The following is a 20,912-nucleotide window of genomic DNA, read 5'->3' as shown; positions in this document are numbered from 1 at the left end:
TGGTTTTTAGAGAGAGAAAGTAATCAAAGCCAATTCCACGCCTGAGGAGAAAGAAGAAGAAGAATAACAAGATAGAGAGAGAGAGAATTTTTCGGGAGGCTCTGCTTTTGGAAGCTCTTATAAGGAAAGTGTCGAGGCTTAAGAAGGCGCAATGCAACATCCCCTCTTGTTTTTTCTACCTCTTTAATTTATTTTTCGTAAATTTTTATAGGGATAATAATCTTTAAAATTATTTCATTTTTAAATTAATAATTATAATTGGACAAAATAATTAATATAATAATTTAGTAATTAATAAATAATAAGAATAATAATTATACTAAATATAAATTATTTATAATCATATTTTAATTTTAGATAAATTTATTATTATAATTTGAATTTTATAATTATATAAATTCGAATTGAAAATAAATAATATATTTGTTTAACTAAAAATTTAAAAGATATTAACATAAGATTGTTACAATAATTTTTTATTTTTAAAATGTTATTATTTGTAAATAAAGAATAAAACTACAAGGACCTAATTAAAAACAAAGTAAAACAATAAGGACATGATAAAAAGAAAAAAATTATAAGGACTTGATTAAAAATATATGAAGTATAAGGATCTGATAAAAAGAAAAAAAAGTATAGAGACCTGATTAAAAACCACTTGAAACTATAAGGACTTATATATTAATTATCCCATTTTTATAACATATTATGTTTTCATAATTATATATATTTTTTATAGTTTTCATATTTAAAATTTTGTTGATTTATGATTATGACACTATTTCTATTTTGGGTTTTATATATTTCTTAAAATAAAAAATTATTTAAATTTAATAGAAATGGTAATTTAAGATTATTAAAAAAAAGTAAGGGGTGGGAGCTTGTTGAGGGAGAGAGAGAAAGAGGGAGCCAGGTTGTCAGTGTGGAATGAAGTGGGATAAATTTTGGGTTGATTTGAATTATCGGAACTTTAATTATGATTCAAATTTTTACCTTGTTTTGTGGATTGATCTTCTTTATTTATTTCTTCTAAACTTTGCCTTCATTCATATGAAGTGACACTAGATCTTTGCTTTTTCTTTACAAGAAAAGAATGGAAATTTATTGATGCGCGTAGGACCATGCAAAGCAGATATTGATCTTAACACCACGCACACCCGATTTATTTTCTGGGTCCAATATGTTTTCTTTTCCTTTTCTTTCTTACTTAATAATTAACGTTTTCCCATAAAATTGACCTGCATGATTCACTCAATTAATAATCCTTAATAGGTATACATAGCTTATTGAATCTGTTTTCTCATGATACAAGATTTAATTTAGTTTTAATATATATATATATATATATATAGTGAATGGCTTATAAAGAAAAATAGGAATAGAGTGCTTAAATATTCTAGAAATATCCACAAATGAATACCCATCACTTGAACAATTTTTTTTGCTCTCACCTTGAAAGTTTTGCTTCATAGCATTTCTGTCATGAGCCGCTAAGTTTGATTGTTAAAAACAATAGTCAAACCATATATTTAACAATTAAACTTAATGACGGATAATGACTAGAGTATTTTTACTACGAAAATAAAATTTCAGAGCATATAAGAACCATTTTAGTGCATGTACACTTTTAGACTCAATGTAAAGATTTGTTTTTACCTAATAAAAGAGTGAATTTGAATATGCATAAGCTCTGAAACCCCACATGGGATATATAACACCAAAAAAGCAAAGTTGGTCATGATATAAAGGTTAGTTGGTGTCGTAGGTGACTAGTAAAAATGGACTCTAAAAGTCATCATATATAACAAATAAACTAGATTGTATCTAAATGCACAAATTGCTGGTTAAAAAAAAAAAGCACAAATTATATCTTAGTAGAAATGAATAAAAAGGAAAAACTAATATGGTTCGAATTTTTAATCTAATTTTATCAATAAAATTTTTATTATATAGTTTGATTTGTTTTCTGTTGTCTCCGCATGTCATTAGTTGAACTGAGTGAAATGGCATTGTTTTAAAGCACAAGCCAAGGGCATGTGTAATTAATATAATGATGAACGACATTTGACACACATGAAAACAAGCCATAAAGATTGTATCAAAATTAAAGCGAAAAATTACACAAAATTCAAATTCTTAGAAGAGAAAAAGATGGGGCGCGTTTTTCGGGCTCTACAAACACACATAAAATACCAAAAAAAAAAAGTGCTTAGGTTGCTTTTAATTAAGTAGTTGATAATGATATGACTTATATCTCCAATGAGTTTACATCCTACTAACAATTTATTTTATTGTGAGAATCCATCATGATATAAAGGTTAGTTGGTGTCGTAGGTGACTAGTAAAAATGGACTCTAAAAGTCATCATATAACAAATAAACTAGATTGTATCTAAATGCACAAATTGCTGGTTAAAAAAAAAGCACAAATTATATCTTAGTAGAAATGAATAAAAAGGAAAAACTAATATGGTTCGAATTTTTAATCTAATTTTATCAATAAAATTTTTATTATATAGTTTGATTTGTTTTCTGTTGTCTCCCCATGTCATTAGTTGAACTGAGTGAATGGCATTGTTTTTAAAGCACAGCCAAGGGCATGTGTAATTATATAATGATGAACGACATTTGACACACATGAAAACAAGCCATAAAGATTGTATCAAAATTAAAGCGAAAAATTACACAAAATTCAAATTCTTAGAAGAGAAAAAGATGGGGCGCGTTTTTCGGGCTCTACAAACACACATAAAATACCAAAAAAAAAAAGTGCTTAGGTTGCTTTTAATTAAGTAGTTGATAATGATATGACTTATATCTCCAATGAGTTTACATCCTACTAACAATTTATTTTATTGTGAGAATCCAAATTATATTTTATAAATGCGTTTTAAAGTCGTGTGAAATCAATCTTAGTTCTATTAGGTTTTGATATCTAAGCAAGCTATTTAGCACAATAATTAACGCTATGAAAACGTGATCTCTAAAGTTCATATGACTATGAATCAAAGGATAGTTCTTCAAGATGCTTAGCAATTACTATTCATATTCTTAATATAAGAAAACTAAATAAACATATTTAAAAATTTTTTAAAAAAATACTTAAATTAGTTATTTATGCAAAACAAATATATGGTTCCTACGGCTATTTAATCATGTGTATAAGAACTACCTCTTGGTGAGGAAAAAAAATTAAAAATTTAGGCAAAAAAAATAGATTGAGATTTTTTACCTAAAACCAAATCTAACTTTCAATTAATTTCTGATATTAAGTGCGGAAAAGAATTATAGTTCTAAACTAATCCAACAGATCTTATATTCTGGTAACGGCATAATGAATAGACTTCAGAAGAAAAAACAACCGGCGGGGAGACCTAGCTAGGGTTTTGACTAGAGAGATGTAGGAAGGAACAGCAAAATACAAATATAGTATAGTGAACAGAGTCAATAAATGCGGCTCACAGCAGCACTGAACGTTGGGCTCGGAATTAAAGCTCATCCTCTTTTAACTTAATTAATGAATTAATGAACTCCTCAAAGTAACCATACTATCCTAGAGGAGTACTCCATAGACAGCTAGGTTTATATATAGAGGACACAGGTTTGAACCATGTCATTTATTGTCGTATGTTGACAATGATACTTAGGAGAGCTATAACTACATGCCGTAATCTTTGACTTTGTTATGTCGCTGTGAAGCTGAAGATACAGACACACACACAGATAATATAGACATGTGCAAAGCACCACAAATCATATTTGTTTTACTCCCTCGATCACTTTCTGTTTTAACTTGATTTCTTTATAAGTCTAAGTATTTTTAGTTATATATATAATAGCTAGGCATTTAAATTAAATGAGATTGCGCTTATGTATGCATAACTAAAATGAGAACACAAGTTCGATTCCCAGAAAGCGTTCTTATCGATAGAGGAGTTAATCTGTTAAACGATGCTCTCTATCTCTTTGAGTCCAGATTAGTCAATTGTTAGGATTCCTGGCCTAACAGAAGGTCAGGTTCCACTTAAAGCACTAGATACTGGGTGGGTGGGATAATTCTGTATCACTGGAAAAAAAAGATTGGACATTTAATAAAATTTTCTAGTGTCATTATCTACATTTTTTGTATGTTAATAATCAGGATTAATAATGAGCATCTCTATCGCTTGACAAGATAACAAAAATACTTGTAATTAGTAAAATTTTCCAGAATTATTGTTATTTTTTCCACCATATCAATATTACTAGTAGACTTAAAAAAGAAGAAGAGGATCGATCGAAACTCGATTTTTTAAGTGATGTTAAGGGTTTTTGAATGAAAAAATTCATGTTGAGAGAGTAACCTTTGATTAGACCTAATAATATTTGAAATTAATTTGATAATATTGGAGCCCAAATAAACATATTTTCAAAAAAAGGAAGTAAAAGAGAGGAAGGAAGAAAGAGAGAGGAAGGATGATGTTAGTGGGTGCATGGTGCATAATATTTTCACAATCATTGCTCTCGTGGCTCCTAAACTTTTTGAAGTGAAAAAGCAAAGGCATCAAAGTTGGACCCCAGAACAGATTGAAGCCAAGATGGAATGTTTAAGATTTGATTAACAATAACAAAAGCTTAATCAACTATAGCTAGCTAGCTAGGGCTAGCACGCATGAGAGAGAACATAAATATAAAAAGTGAACATACAAAAAACGGAGTGAGATTAATTAATTAAAGCTCATATGAGCTTCAAAAGAAGTCTCCCTTATATATAATACCCCGAAACCAATTTGGGTGCTCATTAAAGAGTTTATCAAATCTAGATCGTTCATATTTTATTTGGATGGTTTGAATTTTTTTATTTATTTAAAATAATTATTTTAATATGTATATAATTTAAAATAGAGACAATCTCTTAACTATTATTTTTTTCAAAAAAATAGTTTTTCTATTTAAAAATAATTAATTAAAAATTTTAAATATAACCATTCAAATCAGATATAAATAGTTCAGATCTGATGAGTTTAGAGTGCTCATCAAGTGATGGGTACTGAAACTGGTTCTATAATACCATTTTAGTTCTAAATATAAGAACTAAATAATTAAGTTACGGACATTAAAAAAATTAATTAAGTTGACTATTTATAAAAAAAAATACTTCTTTAATCATTTGTATTAAAACCCACCATCAATAAATACCTTCTTAATAATTAGGTGTAATTAACATGAATAATTTAGGGAAAAATTATAAATTTTAACAGATAAAGTAGCTGAGATTTTATTTATATTTAGAATGAAAGCAAACCCTTCAACTGAAAGAGAGTGAATACATCTAAAAAGTAACGGGCGTGTGCAATTTTTCAAGTGTGATCGACACCAGCTTTTGCTTTCCTTCAACCTCAAGAAAAATACTTTTAATAACAACAACAACAAAATCATAATAAAATAATATTTATTAATACCAGGCTAGGCTATCGATGATATAATAGCCCATTTATATATACATAGTGTCTTCCAAAAGCAAAGAAGTTATATATATACACACACAACAATTAATCATGGGATGGGATGATGATGCACGAGTCTCAACTTTCACGTTCCATGCGTAACAAAATTATTATTTCTTTAGTACGTATGCAAGTACAGGCTATGGTTAGGCAAATGATGTTATGTTTTGTTTTGTTTTTTTTTAATCAAGCGAAATGGAGATTCTATATTATTATTATTATAGTGTAAACATGTATTTATTTTTGGTTTATGAGAAAATGATTGGTTAAATTAGTATCCAGATAAGATACAAGTCATTAAAGCATGATCATATATGAGAAGTTGGGAACTGTGGTTGAGACGTTTGATCAGCTCATTAATAACTTGTTCAATTAAATCATACTTTTTAATATGTAAATTAAACTTATCAAATTAAAATCAAGATCAAACCCTCAAGTATAGCAGGAAATATTAAGTTTATGGCTTAGCCCTTCATCGACCCTATCAGACACAACGTATATATTTATATGTTATATTAATTTCTTTGAGGATTTAATAGTTAAAATTAATTAAAGAGGCGTAAAGTAGTTTTTTCTCCTCCGCTATAATTCAAAAGTTATTATTATATTACTTACATCAAGACTTTCTAAACCACTAATTAATTAACTCACTCTTAACTACCTGATATAGCCAAGCTATAACTATCTAAACTAAGCTTATATTATTAATTGTTATCATTATCATGCTTGGACAATGTCTGTAGAAAGAGCTAGAAATTATCACCGAAATGAATAATAAAAAAAAGAGAAAAATTAAATTAAAGAGGAAGGGTTTAAAATATGGAGAAGCAGGTATAGCCACAAACCCTAGAGAATCTAAACATAGCTGCCTCGTGAAAAAAGGTTGAGGATTTATTCCTTCTCATGTATTTAAGTTTATTCCAAGAAAGTAATTGAAGGCTAAGATTCCATTCAGATCAAGTATACAAGGCAAATATAATATGTGAATATGTGGGACCACTCATAATTTTCTCCCACTCTAGTTATCAAGAGCATGTCCTTCTCACTTTCAATTTTTCACCATATATATTATTCTAAGGAATAATCGATTTGATCCTGTGGAAGAATCGAAGAATTTTGGGAATATAGACGTTTTAATTTCTTTAATTTAATTGAGTTTCATGCAGATAAATTTCTTGAATTCAAAGATTTACGAGGAATATCGAATTCGTACAAATAATCTCTACCATTAGTTAATTATTAGTCAAATATTTCACTAATATATATTACATCCGAACTTTAATATAAGAGATAGTTAACTAATTTGAGTAAATTAAGAAAATTGGTTAAGTAAGTTATTTGTAATAAATAGATATTGTCTTCTTTAAAATACCTTTACTAATCATATGTACTAATTAGAAACTTTAACATATGCAACTACTATAAAACCACTTTAGAAAAAAATGAATATGATCGACAAAGTTAATTAGAATTTTATATTTAAAATCAAATTAAATATCAAACTAGTTCTCATATCAAATATAAGAGGTCGTGTGTGCGTGTGTGAGATAGTGACCGTACCTTTCAAACTTTTAATTTTTACGAAAGTAACTTTTTAAGAATTTTAGTTTTTTTATATGCCGACAATCTTCCTTAACATAAAGATAAATTAATCTCTGAAATATCTCATTTTCGTACCAAAATAACCACAGTAGCTAATTAATATTACCTCTTATTCTTAATATAAGAGTTAGTTAACTAATTTGAGTAAATTAAAAAAATTAGTTAGTTTAGTTATTTATAATAAATAGGTGTTGTCTTTCCTAAAATAATTTTACTAATCATGTGTATTAGCTAAAACTATTATTTAATGAAACTTTTAACATGTACAACTAGTACAATAACTACCTTAGGAAAAAAAATAAATATGAGAGATAAAATAGATTATGATATTATATTTAAGACTAAATTAAATGTTAAATTAACTCTTATATCAATAATCGAAAGTGGTAGTGGAAACTAGGATGATTATATTATCGCTTACGGTCAACATACCACATGAAATAGAAATTGCAATTGTTGACATTCAAGAAAATTATCCAAATGATGTAAATACATATATACCTGGATTTACATAGGCATTAAGTAATCTATAGCAGACATTAAATTACTCTAACAAATTTGAAGGAATAAAGTATTCCTTCGGTTCTTAATATTGGACCTAATTGTTAAGTTAATTTTTGTCCTAAATATAAGACTCATTTCTCATATTTATCAATTTTTTTTAAATTACCCATATGGATACTCCTTTAACCATAATCAAGTAGAAGAGGGAGAGAGGATATTAAGGAAGATGATTATGGTGTTTTAGGAAAAACATGTCATATTTCTTTTAATTAACTAACTTACCTAACTTTTTTTAATTTAATCAAATTAGTTAAATAGGTCTTCTATTAATGACCAGAGGAGTATTATATTAAACCTTGATAAATAAATATAAATAAATGGTTTGATTGGTTGGTTAAATATACTAAAGCTCTATGCTTGAGTAGTCCCCTCCCACACAATTTTCCATTAGATAATTAGACACAACATTGCACGATAGTGACATTATATAATGCATTGCTACATCACAATGGTTTGCTATGATAGCTCTTGATTCAGAGAATCAGGTTTCTGCTTCTCTTGCAGATTTTTTTTGTTTTATAATATATTAATGATTTCCTTAATTTCCTAATTAACCTTGTTATCTTCAAGAAGCCAATCAAGTCAATTTTTACAAAAGCACTTTGAAGGATGTTAACTGGAGCCGGAATGTCTAAAGAGGCATTAACACTAACTAGGATGTTAATAAAAGACATTTTCACATAGTTAAAAATATATTGGAGACAATTGAAAAAAGGATACACCTGTCAAAGATGAATTGCACCTGTTCAGAAACTTGGGTCCTTAGGTATACCTTTGAGCAATAAATTTTACAATGGTAAGTTTTTCAACAATTTTTCATATAATTATTTGATGAATATGCTTCATTTCATTAGGCTGCATTTTTATGTGCATTAATTTGTTATAGTATTTATTTTATTAGTAATTATAATTTATTACGTCAATGATTTTTGTCCCCTTGCAATAAACAAGGTGTTAGTTTATTATATTTTTTTTAAAAAATATTGTCGGTGCATTATCCTTTAAGCATTGGATACATTGATGAAATTGATAGTAGTTAAATATCAACTATAAAAAAATATAGAACTTGTTAAAACTGGTTCATGATCATATGTTCATGACATATGTGAGAATAAATCAAAAGGAGAGTAATACATGAAATTTTTATAAAATCTATTTTATGTTTTAAATCTTTTTTCTTATTGTATAATTACGTGCATGCACCAAGAAAAATATATGTGGTGGGTTAGTTGGATGTGAAAGTGGCATATCGATTTTATCCTTTTGGAAAAGCTAATGAATCATCCTCTTGTTCACGCTAGAAATGATCAACAAAAAAAGAAGGTTGGAAGGCATATTTTTAAAGACGTTTAATTAGAGAGAACCACACATTAATTCATGCTTACTAGTACTTACTAGTCTCCAAATTTGATTTTAAAACGTGGGTGTTGCCCCACTACCTTAGATTGCTTTGGCCCATTTTGATCTCTCTATATCTATCAAACCTCTTTTTAATTTTTATTAATGAACCACAGAGGGCTACGTTTCTTGATCCCTCTTGATTAATATCGCACGATTTTCATTTCATATAAAAATATTCAAAACTTGAGGTGGTACAGACATGCACAAAGAAATCATTAGTTATGGAATCCACTAAAATAAGAGTAGAAAAAAATTGAAGAGAACAATGAATGAAGTTACTAAACAAGACTTTTTGTTAACCATTTATCCAAAAAAAAGTTGGGAAAAAACCCCTTATTAGAAATTTTATTAGCTGGTAAGATGAATTTAGGTCAAGATATTGAAACTTTCTATCTATAAAAATTCATCATGTTATTCTTATTTCAATGGGAATTTTTTCTCAATTTTTCCTTTATCCCCAAGATTTTATTGTTGACATAGGACAAGATGATGAGATTGCATGATTTATACAGCCAACTCCACTTAATAAGATAAACATTGCTGTTGTTATATAAAAATCATTCGAACTTCAATTTTGAGTATTGACATGATAAAAAGTTTAGTCTTAATCTTGATTAATATCCATGGAAGAAATTTTAATAAAGTCTATTTTTGTGCAGACAGTCTTAAAATGTGTAGCTAGACATAAAGATATGGGAGAAGTATTAGTATGAGAAAAAAATGGGTGTGAACGATACAAAAAGCACAGGCAAAGCAAAGCAATCCCGAGGAGGAACAAAACATGTACAACAACGTCAAAATTTAAAACCCAGCCACAAAGGTTTGCCTTATCCGTTCTTAACTTTCTCCAAAAGATTAATAAAGCCACACAAAGAATAAAGCTCTTATTCTTCACTTGTTTTTGCGTCACCTAACCTACAGTGCAAATTCTTGAAACACGTGTGGCTATGGATCTCTTTCTCAAATCTCAACCATTTGTGGAGTACAGTGACTTATATTTGATAATTAAGGACTGAAATGCTTTTATCGAAACGACCACTTTCCAAAAAACAATTGTTTTTGTTTAATTTTTCAAGGATGTCTTCCCCCCCCCCAACTAAAACTAACCATTAACCATTGGGTACAGTAACTATTTCAGATTTAAGCTAGCTCAGACTTTGATTGATGAACTTCTCCCGCTATGGTTTTCTTTACATGTCCATAGAACTCAAGCTGGAAATTTTTAAGCATTGTAAGTGCTTTCTCATAATCCAACCTCTGCCAGTTTTCAATGATGTTTTCTAATTTAATTTTTAAACTATTTCTTTTCAATTAACAATTTAACATGATCCTAAGCCGTCACAAATACTTTATATGCAGGTATTGTCTTCACCATCCTTGAGCTTCTTCTTTATAAAAAGACTGAATCTGAAGTCAGCCTACGTGAAATGAATCAAACGAATGTGCTACATTTATCTTCCAAACTCGAGATCTGCAGATACATTCCGCGTCATCATTCACTGGAATTTGGTAGAAACTGTGACTTCCTAAGCTGGTTATTTCCACCAGACACGCAAGTATTTTTCTAGAGAAAAGAAAGAAAGGGGGGAAAAATCTCAACCAAGTGAAAAGTTCTCAAGGAGATTGAACCTGAAGAACATATAGCGTTAATCATGAATAAACTTTTAAATATTTTAGATTAGCTTTCTTGTTTGAACTCGCATTTCTCGTTTGAATTCATGATTGACTTTGTTAATTTATGTTTTTGTTTTTTGTTTTTTGTTTTTGTTTTTGTTTTTTGTTTTTTGTTTTTGGGTAAACCAGGCTTATTTAAGGATTTCTCCTCAATAGAACTTTCAACACTTGGGCCTGGCAACACTGTACTTTAAACTTTTTGAAGACACACAAACCCTAAGCCACATCAAAAGGATATAGGAAATTGAATGATTCTTGGGAAAAAGGGCATATGTAATTAATTTCACATGGAAAACTGATTTTTTTCTATATCTATTTCAGTTCCTTACATGAAAAGGGTTAGATTCCCCCCCCCCCCCTTTCAGAAATTTGCTGTCCAGTTGAGGTGACCCAATTGAGGTTGCTGATATGGACCAACCTGTGCACCAGGAGCAGCTGGAGCCACTCCAACTCCTAAGTTATTGGCCATGGCTGGTCCTAAATGATGAGGACTAGCAATAGCGGCTGGCTGGGGAGGAGCATGATACATACCCGGATACTGCATGTTAGAAGACTGAGCTATGGCTGCATTGAAAGACGCATGGCCCGCATGTGAAGGGATGTACGAGGTGTGAGCCGTTTGCCCGGGCATGTTATAGTATGGCGTGGATTGCATGCCAGGAAGCTCTCTTGGGTTCTGAATCCAGATTTCTGACGTCTCGGCCTGAAAGGGAAAAAAATGGCAGACTAAATTCCAGCCCAATAACAAAAAGAGACCCATGAGGAAAACGGTTGTGTAGTACATGAATCCAATAGACCAGAAAACCCAGTCAAATCAAATCAAATCAACACATGATCTTATTGTACGCGTTAGTTACTCTACAGAGAATTGGTGATGATGACAGTACAGGTTTTGGAAGAGCTATAGGATTTCTGCATAAAATGAATACTAATGTTCAAGGCACTGTGCGCCTAGTTTTCTTTCACAGTGACACTTGCCATCTGACTAAAGAGGAGAGGTTTTTTTTTATTGGGGGGGGGGGGGGTTGCGCTGTGACATAAGATAGGTTGGAGCAAGCAAATTACCTGAGGATTTGGGACATAAAGACTATTATCCTTGTACTTGATTCGAGATGAATCTTCCAGAGCAGTTGCACCCCCAATCACACCAGGAGCATTCATGGCATATCCAGCGGAACTAGTAAAATTTCCAAACCCAGTTGGACTCCCGGACGGAACATGCTTGAATTGCTGAAGCCCATATTTAAGGTTGTTGGCATTGAGATGGGAACCACCTCCAGGCATCAACAAATAACTGTTTCCATTTGATGGGTGAGGATAGGGAGGATTACCAGAATATCCAGGCATGGCCATTGGTGGAACGTAGACGGGGGACAGAAATTGCCGAAATGGCATAACATTTGCAAAATGCGAAACATGAACTTGTGGATACATCTGTGCCACAGGAGGTTGCTGCACCATGGCAACTGTGGAGGGAGTAATGCTGCTAGCTGCAGGGGTATTTAAACCCTGAAATTACCCACAAAATAAAGCATGTCTCAAGGCTGTTAGCATTAAAAGTAAGGATGATGACTGGGAGAAAGACATAACGCAAGCTGGAATTGCACAAAAGTAAATGTGAAAGGGGGGGAGGGGAATAACAAATGTATTGACTATTATGAAAACATGAGTAGTTCATTGATATTCACCAAGAAATGTTAAAGCCAGTTTGGACCCAATGGGCAAAATGATAGAAAGCAAACAAAGCATCATGGCAAGTTGTTCAGATTGAATTCTAAAAAAATTTAAAAACAATTAGTATCTTCTACAGAATATTGAAAGCTTTCTTCAGTTTTGAACAACTTAAACAGAATGTTTATAAAACCTATCAGAAGTTCTAAGATGTAGAAAATAAAAGTATGATTTAACTAAAGACGAATTATGTAAAAGATCAGTACAAAGCAAAAATAACTACTCATTTGATTTGAACCTTCAACATCATGAACTTAAATGACAAAAAGAATACAACCATGCGTGTCCTTAACAGTAAGTATCCAGCTATAGCTGTTAAAAGCAATAATGGATTAGGGGGAAAGAAGTCCTCACACAAATACAACTAAAAAATTAATTAATTCAATGACCTAAAACACTAAAAGACGTTAATAGTATAAGTGTACCTCCTGAGAAGATGGCTGGCTCTGACTTCGAACAGTTTCATCCATCGTGGGTCTGAAATAATGAATATCATAACCGTGGGGGGATCGTATGCCTGTTCACAAATTTAAATGTGAGATGGGACAAATTGGCACAAAACTGTTATTTGACCACATAACAAGCAGTCACTCACCGAAAAGCCTGGAATATCTTGAGAGTCTTGTTGCTGCTGCGGCTCTGAACTGTTATTTTGCACCAATCCAATATCAGCATAATTGTCCAGATTCTGAGGGCTCAGGACTCTTCATGATCAAGCAATTGCTCAGAAGCAGTGCCAGATGCTGGGGACTCTGGACCAGAAGTTTTAACATGGTCCTCCCGTAAATCCACCTGTTTGCCGCCAGAAACATCATCACTGGGCTCTAGAGCAGGTACTGACAAGCTGACATATGGTAAATCACTATTACTAGCTCGGTAAATGAAAAATAAAATTCATCTAATCGCAAACTTAAATGCAGTATAGAAGTATGCACTTAATTGCGGTAATCACAATCTTTTTTTCTTCAAAATAGAGTAATTTTGTGAGTGATACACATTAAGCCTGCCACATCATGCCTGAAGAAACAGTTTCTTCAATACGTCACCATATCAAAGAAACTCATTGTACCTCACACTTTACATGTTCATGCAGAAATTTTCACAAAAAGAAAATATACAGAAATCTCCCTAAATTAACTCCTTTACATGTTAGTAAAAGAGATGGTTAGTATACAGTATTAATAACACTAAAAACAGGAACGCCAACCTTGCTGGAGATTCCTTATGTGACTTTTCAGTGGTCCCTGTTGATTGAAATATAGGCTGACGCCTGGAAGAATCAAGTTCTGCCCCAACGGTGCCAAAAGTCAACTGACAGCGATCGGTCTCTGGAACTCGAATATGCTGTGCTATGATCACATTTTGGTTGTCAAATATGCTCAGTTGCGAGAGTTTATCTTGCAGCTTTTCTGTATCTGATTTTACTTCTTTAAAATTCTCATCAGGTTCTTTAGGTATTCCAATCACTCCAGGATTATTTCTCAATGTCTGACTTGATTTAGGTTTCCATTCTTTATTAGGCTGAGATACTGCATCAGAACTCAAAATAATTAGCACAAAATTTTTATCGAATGTACTAAATGGCCAAAGAACAAACCAGATTTTACTGCTTTAAAAAACAATCAAACAAAAATAACAGGAAAAGGATATGAATCCTTCAATGATAAAATCATCTCGTTCAAGTGGATTAGGAATTAGGCAATTTTCCTGATTGTGAACCATATACTTCAATAAAAAGAAAAGTGAAACCAATAGGTTCCAGTGATTTAATAGCAGCTAACACGTTAAGCAAAGAATCTTGGGCTAGAATAAAAATACAACAACAGAAAGAAGCCATACATGTGTTTCAGATCATTAATATCAATTTTCCGAGGTCCTGAACTAGTTCATCACTAACTAGGCCAATGCTATAAGATTTCCATTCTAAAGCCATGCTCTTACTAAATGTCTATATTTTTCAAAAATGAAAATTGAAAATGCTACAGAAGATACCACAATTTAGCAGCTCCATTTTAGAAATATACCTCTCTGATGTCCTTCAGGTTGCAGATGTGGCCTACTATTAAAATGACTGTTCGAGGACGGTCTGCCAACTGACATGCCATTGAATGAAGTTTTGGTTGCATTAGTTTGACTGAATTGTTCAGACTTTGAGATGGCGCCATATGACTGAAATGAAGTTGTAGAGGTACCATCCTTCCTCTTAAGTGAATCAGCAATGGAACTACTAGGATTGGATGATTGTTTTACTGCATTTTCTGAAGACCGGCGCCGAACACCGACTGCCCCTACATCACGCCTAATGGCTCCAACAGCACCAGGTGATCTGGAATCAGAAGAGGGCATGTGAACTGGATCCGTTGAAGAAGAATACACTCCTACAGCAGAACTGGTTGCTAGCGTTGCAGAATTTTGATGGACATTGTTAGGCTTAATTGGTTGCACCTGCCTCGTAACATTCAGAGTTACACCTTGTTTCTCCTTGCCTGCAGGTATTCTGTCCATTCCATTTGAAGCAGGTTCTGAGCGTCTAGCATGTAAATAAGGAGGACCCCTTGAAGCTCGTGATGAACTGTTACCACTATGTGGTTTTTGATTGCCAGAAACTGCTGATAAGCTGTAACAAAGGAGTCACACAAGAAATTAATAACTATATACAAACCTCTGGAACATACAGCAAAAGCCACATGCAAAAGTAAAAGACGTCAACAAAGAGAAAGGGATTCAGACATCCAATGATCCAATAACAAACTAAAATAACTCAAAACAGTAACCTCCAATAAAAACTGCTTATAAAATATATATTTATAATTTTCTACACTTCCAAGGAAAATTCATGACCTAACAAACAGTTCCTTTAGGCCTCAATCTCAAAGCCTCGCCTATATTAAAATCAAGGCATGGGACCAAATCAGAGAAGACAAGAAAAACTACCATTCCCAGGTCACTCGTTTTTCTCAGTTGTTACACTTCTCCAAGAAACCATTCCAACCCTCAGCTATTTGAATTAAAGATTTTGGATCTTTTAATGCTGATATAGCGAAATCCCAGGCCACAACAGAAGGGAAAATGTTTTTTTCCCCTTATGAATTATAATTATGGAAAAAAAGAGCTGACACAAAAATCTCATATGAACTAATAGCACAAGGTAGGCAAGCAAGCTTTCTATATTGCATACCCCTTTTCAGATGGGTTTAAAATTCGCTGTTCATTGCTGGATGCACGTTGCAACGGAGGCTTCTTCACTTCTTTATAAGTCATACGGTTTACTCTTTCTGTTGTCTCTGACAACACGAAACCCTCTGCTGATGCCTAAACAGTTAACAAGCACTTGTCCATCAGCAAGAAGCATGTACCAATTCTAATGGCCATGAAAAAGTAACACAACCAAAAATGCACTCAATACGTGACCAAATTCAAACAAAGATATGCCACAGAAAATTGCAAAAATATATAAATAAATAAAGGTGATGAACTGCTGAAATGTCAACCTGATCCACGGGTTTAGGAAAAAAAAGAGTTTCCAGGATATTTTCCTCAGCTAAAGAAAAATACAGGAAACAGCACCAAAGACCAATGTCCCTAGTACACAAACATGCATTGACTACCAAGTGAAACTGAAAAGCCAGACAATTTAAGTTTAAGGTTTGGCCCTTCTACATTTTTTAACTCTTATTCTAAAGTAAAAAATAAAAATAAGTGCAAAAAAATGATTAAAGAGAATTTACAAAATCTTAAATGTTCGTATTTGCATTCTCTGAATACATCTTGCTGAATGTTACTTTAGATCAATAAGGTAATCAGAGCATGACATTTTAAATCCCCTATGATAGCCATGAAATAGGAAAATTACCAGGTAAAGTATTCTGAGAATTGTTATTTCTTCGAACATTATGATCAGAAGGAGCTTGAAGCTTCTTTCCCTGGCCAACATTCTCGGAATGTCTTTGTGGGTCAACTAAACCCTTATACCCAGCACTCTGAGGCTGCAACGGCAGATACTTGTTGTGAATTAGTCATCAGAACCCACTGCATTTTAAAGTGTTTCCATCTATTTAAAAAGGAAGCAATAACTACAAGACAGTGATACCTCTTTCTTCCTTTCTCTCTCCTCCTCTTCACCTCACGAAATGGATCTGAGTAACAACATGTAGATGCGCATTAGAAGAAATATTATCACTAAGCACGGTAGAAGTAAGAGGCAAATTAAAGCAGTCAAGTGATCACAATAAATGCAGAGGTTACTATGCTAAGCTTAGTGTCGCACAAGAAGGCTGTATCAGCAACTCAAACTGAAAACTGTACCCCGCACATGAATTATTCAAGCAAAAGAGCTTCGAGACTTGGTAAATTAAACACTTGGAAGAGGGGCAGGGGGAACAAATGCCCACTAGCCGCCATGAAAAATGACAGGAAAAAAACAACCCCATTAATCCAAGAAGCACGAAAGCTACTTATGAAAGGCAAACCGCCATCAAAATATTAAGTCGAAACCAGTATGGCCCACCTTGATTGAGCAATTTCTGGGCTGTTTCATTAGGATCCATGTCGGTTTCCTTAAGGGTCATATAAATATCAGCATCAGAATGGTCACCCACAATTTCTTTGATGGATTGGATAGTTTTGCGTACTTTGGCAGAGACAATCAGTGGGCCACCGTCCATTGTCGAGCCAGAAACCATTGAGAGCAATACTGGAGAAAACTCAGCCAAGACAGCAAGGTGTGTATATGTATATAATTATCTCTACATATACTATATGTCCAGCTAAAACTCAAAGCTTTTGGCAGTTTAAGAACGGGGTAGGGTTTTGCATTAGGAGAAGGAAGAACAGAAAGCGGCTTCTGAAAGTGGTCTCTAAGAAGAAGCCTTCGGGAGCAAGGGTTTTGAAAACGTTGTACCCCTCAAAGACTTTGCGGAAAAATTCTCTCAAATTTGATTGGTGGATATACCTGACATCGCGTTCGGCGTAAACAATGACATGAAATATTTTTTGGAGTAAAAGATTATACTGTATGTAGGAGTAGGACTAGATTCACAAAAAGTCGACTGATTGGTGAATTATAACAGAGTGCACGCGTGGCAGTTAATCAGGCAATCCTTTGTCCCCTTTTTTTTTGAGCGCGTGACCCCGTGTCGCATGTGCGAAATCGGATGGGGAACTGTATGTTCTTTTAATACTCTTTCTTAATACTACCTCCCCTCAAATTATAATAATAGCTAATTAACTAATTTAAAAAGATTAAAAAATAAGTTAAGTTAGTTATTTATAATGAATAGGTGTTATCTTTTCTAAAATATCCTTAATAATCAAATGTATTGTTAGAACTATTATTATTAGAAGAGCTTTTTGAGAAAAATACATAAATATGAGAGACAAAGTGACTTGAAATCTTATATTTAAGACCAAAATAAAAGTCAAATAAAGTCTTATATTAAGAATCGAAGGTAGTATAAGACTTACTAGTATTTAACTAATTTGATTAGATTAAAAAATTTAGATAAGTTTGTTAATTATAAGAGTTATAACATGTTTTCCTAAAATATCATGAGTATCTCTTTTAATATCCTCCATCAATGTCCCACTTGATTATGGTTGAAGAAGTATCAATAGGGATAATTTAGAAAAAATTAATAAATATGATAAATTGATCTTATATTTAAGATTAAGATCATCTCAACGATTAGTTCCTATATTAAGAAGCAGAGGAATATTTTATATTTTATTTGTATGATAATAACTATTAGTCTGGCACAAAAACAAAAAATACTTAGTATTGAATTTTTTAAAAAAATTTGTAATGATTTTTACAATAATTTTCATAAGTCAAAATTTGTGAAACTCACCCGTTTATCGGTATTTTTTTGTTATTTGCTGAAAAAATAATAAATAATAGTAGATTAAATCACTTTTTATGTTGGCAAAAAAAAAATTAAATCAGATTCTATACAAGGTTTTAATTTGTGTCTTCTTTTGCTATAACTCACCCCGCCATCATACATTTGATGGTGAATATGAATTCACAAGTTTACCCTAAAAATCTAAATAAAACATTTCATGTCATTGGATTACAACAACTTACAGACTCTTAGGAGTATTTGGATAGAGACTAAACCATGGTTTCAGAAGTGTTTTTACGGTTTACGAAGTAAACATGTAGAGGAATTTGTCTCGTTTTGTGAAAAAGTACTTCTGAAACTATAGTTTAGAGAGTTGTCAAACACCCTCTTAATAAAAAAAAATATTGACAACATATGAACAATCCAACGGCTAATGTGTAAACAAAATAGATATGAAAAAAAATGAAATGACATATCGACCAAATATGATATAAAATATACATAAAAAAATAATTACTTAGATCTATGGTTTTAACTTGATTGCAACATAATTCTTAAAACTTAACTTATTAACTTGATTTTTTTAAAGTCGTTGATAGACTTTCAAAACTTCCTCAAACCATCTTAAAAACTATTACCCATTGTATAGTTGAATTGAAAAGCGACGTCAATTCATTAAGGAATGGAACACAAATTCATCTCTGAAAAAGTGTAATTGTCATGGGCCATCATACATTTGATGGTGAATATGAATTCACAAGTTTACCCTAAAAAATCTAAATAAACATTTCATGTCATTAGATTACAAACTTACAGACTCTTAGGGGTGTTTGGATAGAGACCAAACCATGGTTTCAAAAGTGTTTTTTAAATCGGTTTAACGAAGTAAACAAAAATGTGGAGGAATTTGCCTCGTTTTGTGAAAAAGTACTTTTAAAAACTATGGTTTGGAGATTGTCAAACACCCTCTTAAAATAAAAAAAATTATTGACAAACATATAACAAATCCAACAATCGGCTAATGTGTAAACAAAATAGATATGAAAAAAATGAAATGACATATCGACCAATATGATATAAAATATACATAAAAAATAATTACTTAGATCTACGGTTTTAACTTGATTGCAACATAATTCTTAAAACTTAACTTATTAACTTTTGATTTTTTTTAAAGTCGTTGATAACTTTCAAAACTTCCTCAAGCCATCTTAAAAAACTATTACCCATTGTATAGTTGAATTGAAAGAAAAGCGACGTCAATTCATTAAAGAATGGAACACAAATTCAACCTTCAACTGAAAAAGTGTAATTGTTGTGGGGTTTTAACCCTAAACACTTGTACCTAACAAGAATTCTTTCAAATCCAAATAATTTGGAGATTGTTGGGTTTAAAAAAAAGATTAAGATGTATTTAAGCATTCTGAAATTTTTTTTTCAAGTACATCCAGTATTTTAAGGTATTTTGTGGTGTATCCAATGCCTGAAATATTTTTTAAGTGCGTCCAGTATCTAAAATATTTTTTTGATGCATCCAGCAGCTTAAAATATTTTTTTAGGTACATCCATAACCTAAAAATATTTTTTACTGCATCCAGTACCAAGACAAAAAAAATACTTTAAGGTGCTGGATGTACTTAAAAAATATTTTAGGGTGTGGATATACCACAAATGCTTCAGAAATACTGGATACACCCGAAAAAATATCTAACATACTAGATACACCTTAACCTTGGAAAAAATCCACTTGAGCTTATCAAAAAAGTTTCAAATGATACAAGTGATTGAGACAAACTTTTAAACAAAGCCAGCAACTATAAACTTCATATATGCACTAACTACAATTATTTCATCAATCCTTTGCACTTCACATATACACTAGCTATAATTATCTCATCAATCCTTTGCAAGGGCGTTGAAGCTTAAGCTTCTTTTTGAGAGAATTATCATGAGGTATGTGGAAAGAATTAAATACGAAAAGAATCCTATAACAAGTGAGTAGTATAAATCATTTGTTATTTTTTATTATAAACTTGTCATTGTTTCTTAGTTGTTTAACAAATTTTAGGATATTTAAATCTCTTTTTTGGACCTTTTCTTTTTGGAAAAATCCCAATTAAATCCATCTGAAATAATGAAATTCGAATTAAGGCTTATACTTTTAACGAATTCCTAATTAGGCTAAGAGGCCTAATTAGAGATTTTCAAATGTTGCTGAAAGACCGGAATGCCTCTTTGTAATAAAAAAGGAAAATTGAAAGTAGGTGTAAATCTGATTTTAGTTTTAATTATTCTAGTAGATTTACTAATGAGGACGTGATCTTTTTTAGATTTTATGTCAAATGTGTGTTTTGTAATTGTGAACGTTATGTCAACTCTAGAATTTATGGCCTTTTAGTTTTTTTTATATAATAAAAATTTGATATTGAATAAATTTGGAGACCGAAAAATTGAAGATGAATTGATGAGTCTCAATGTAAGTTGTGAAATAGTAAAATTAATTTTGATAGATATTCAACAATTCCATGAATCTTTGATTTGATTTTTTCTTGCACAAAAAAAAAATTGATCCTGTTAATCTTTTACATTTGAAATCGTAAAATTTTTATTAGTTC

General features: G+C 31.6%; 1 pseudogene; it reads right to left on the bottom strand.

The window, feature by feature from the left end:
• Positions 1-10,900: 10,900 nt before the first annotated feature.
• Positions 10,901-17,371, bottom strand: LOC114721511 (uncharacterized; annotated as a pseudogene).
• Positions 17,372-20,912: the final 3,541 nt, after the last annotated feature.

Source organism: Neltuma alba, unplaced genomic scaffold (assembly GCF_004799145.2).
Source record: "Neltuma alba isolate B1F8T4 unplaced genomic scaffold, ASM479914v2 tig00012044_pilon, whole genome shotgun sequence".
NCBI classification, from domain to species: domain Eukaryota; kingdom Viridiplantae; phylum Streptophyta; class Magnoliopsida; order Fabales; family Fabaceae; genus Neltuma; species Neltuma alba.
Note: the sequence above shows the minus strand (reverse complement) of the source record. Positions and strands in the feature narration are given on the sequence as shown.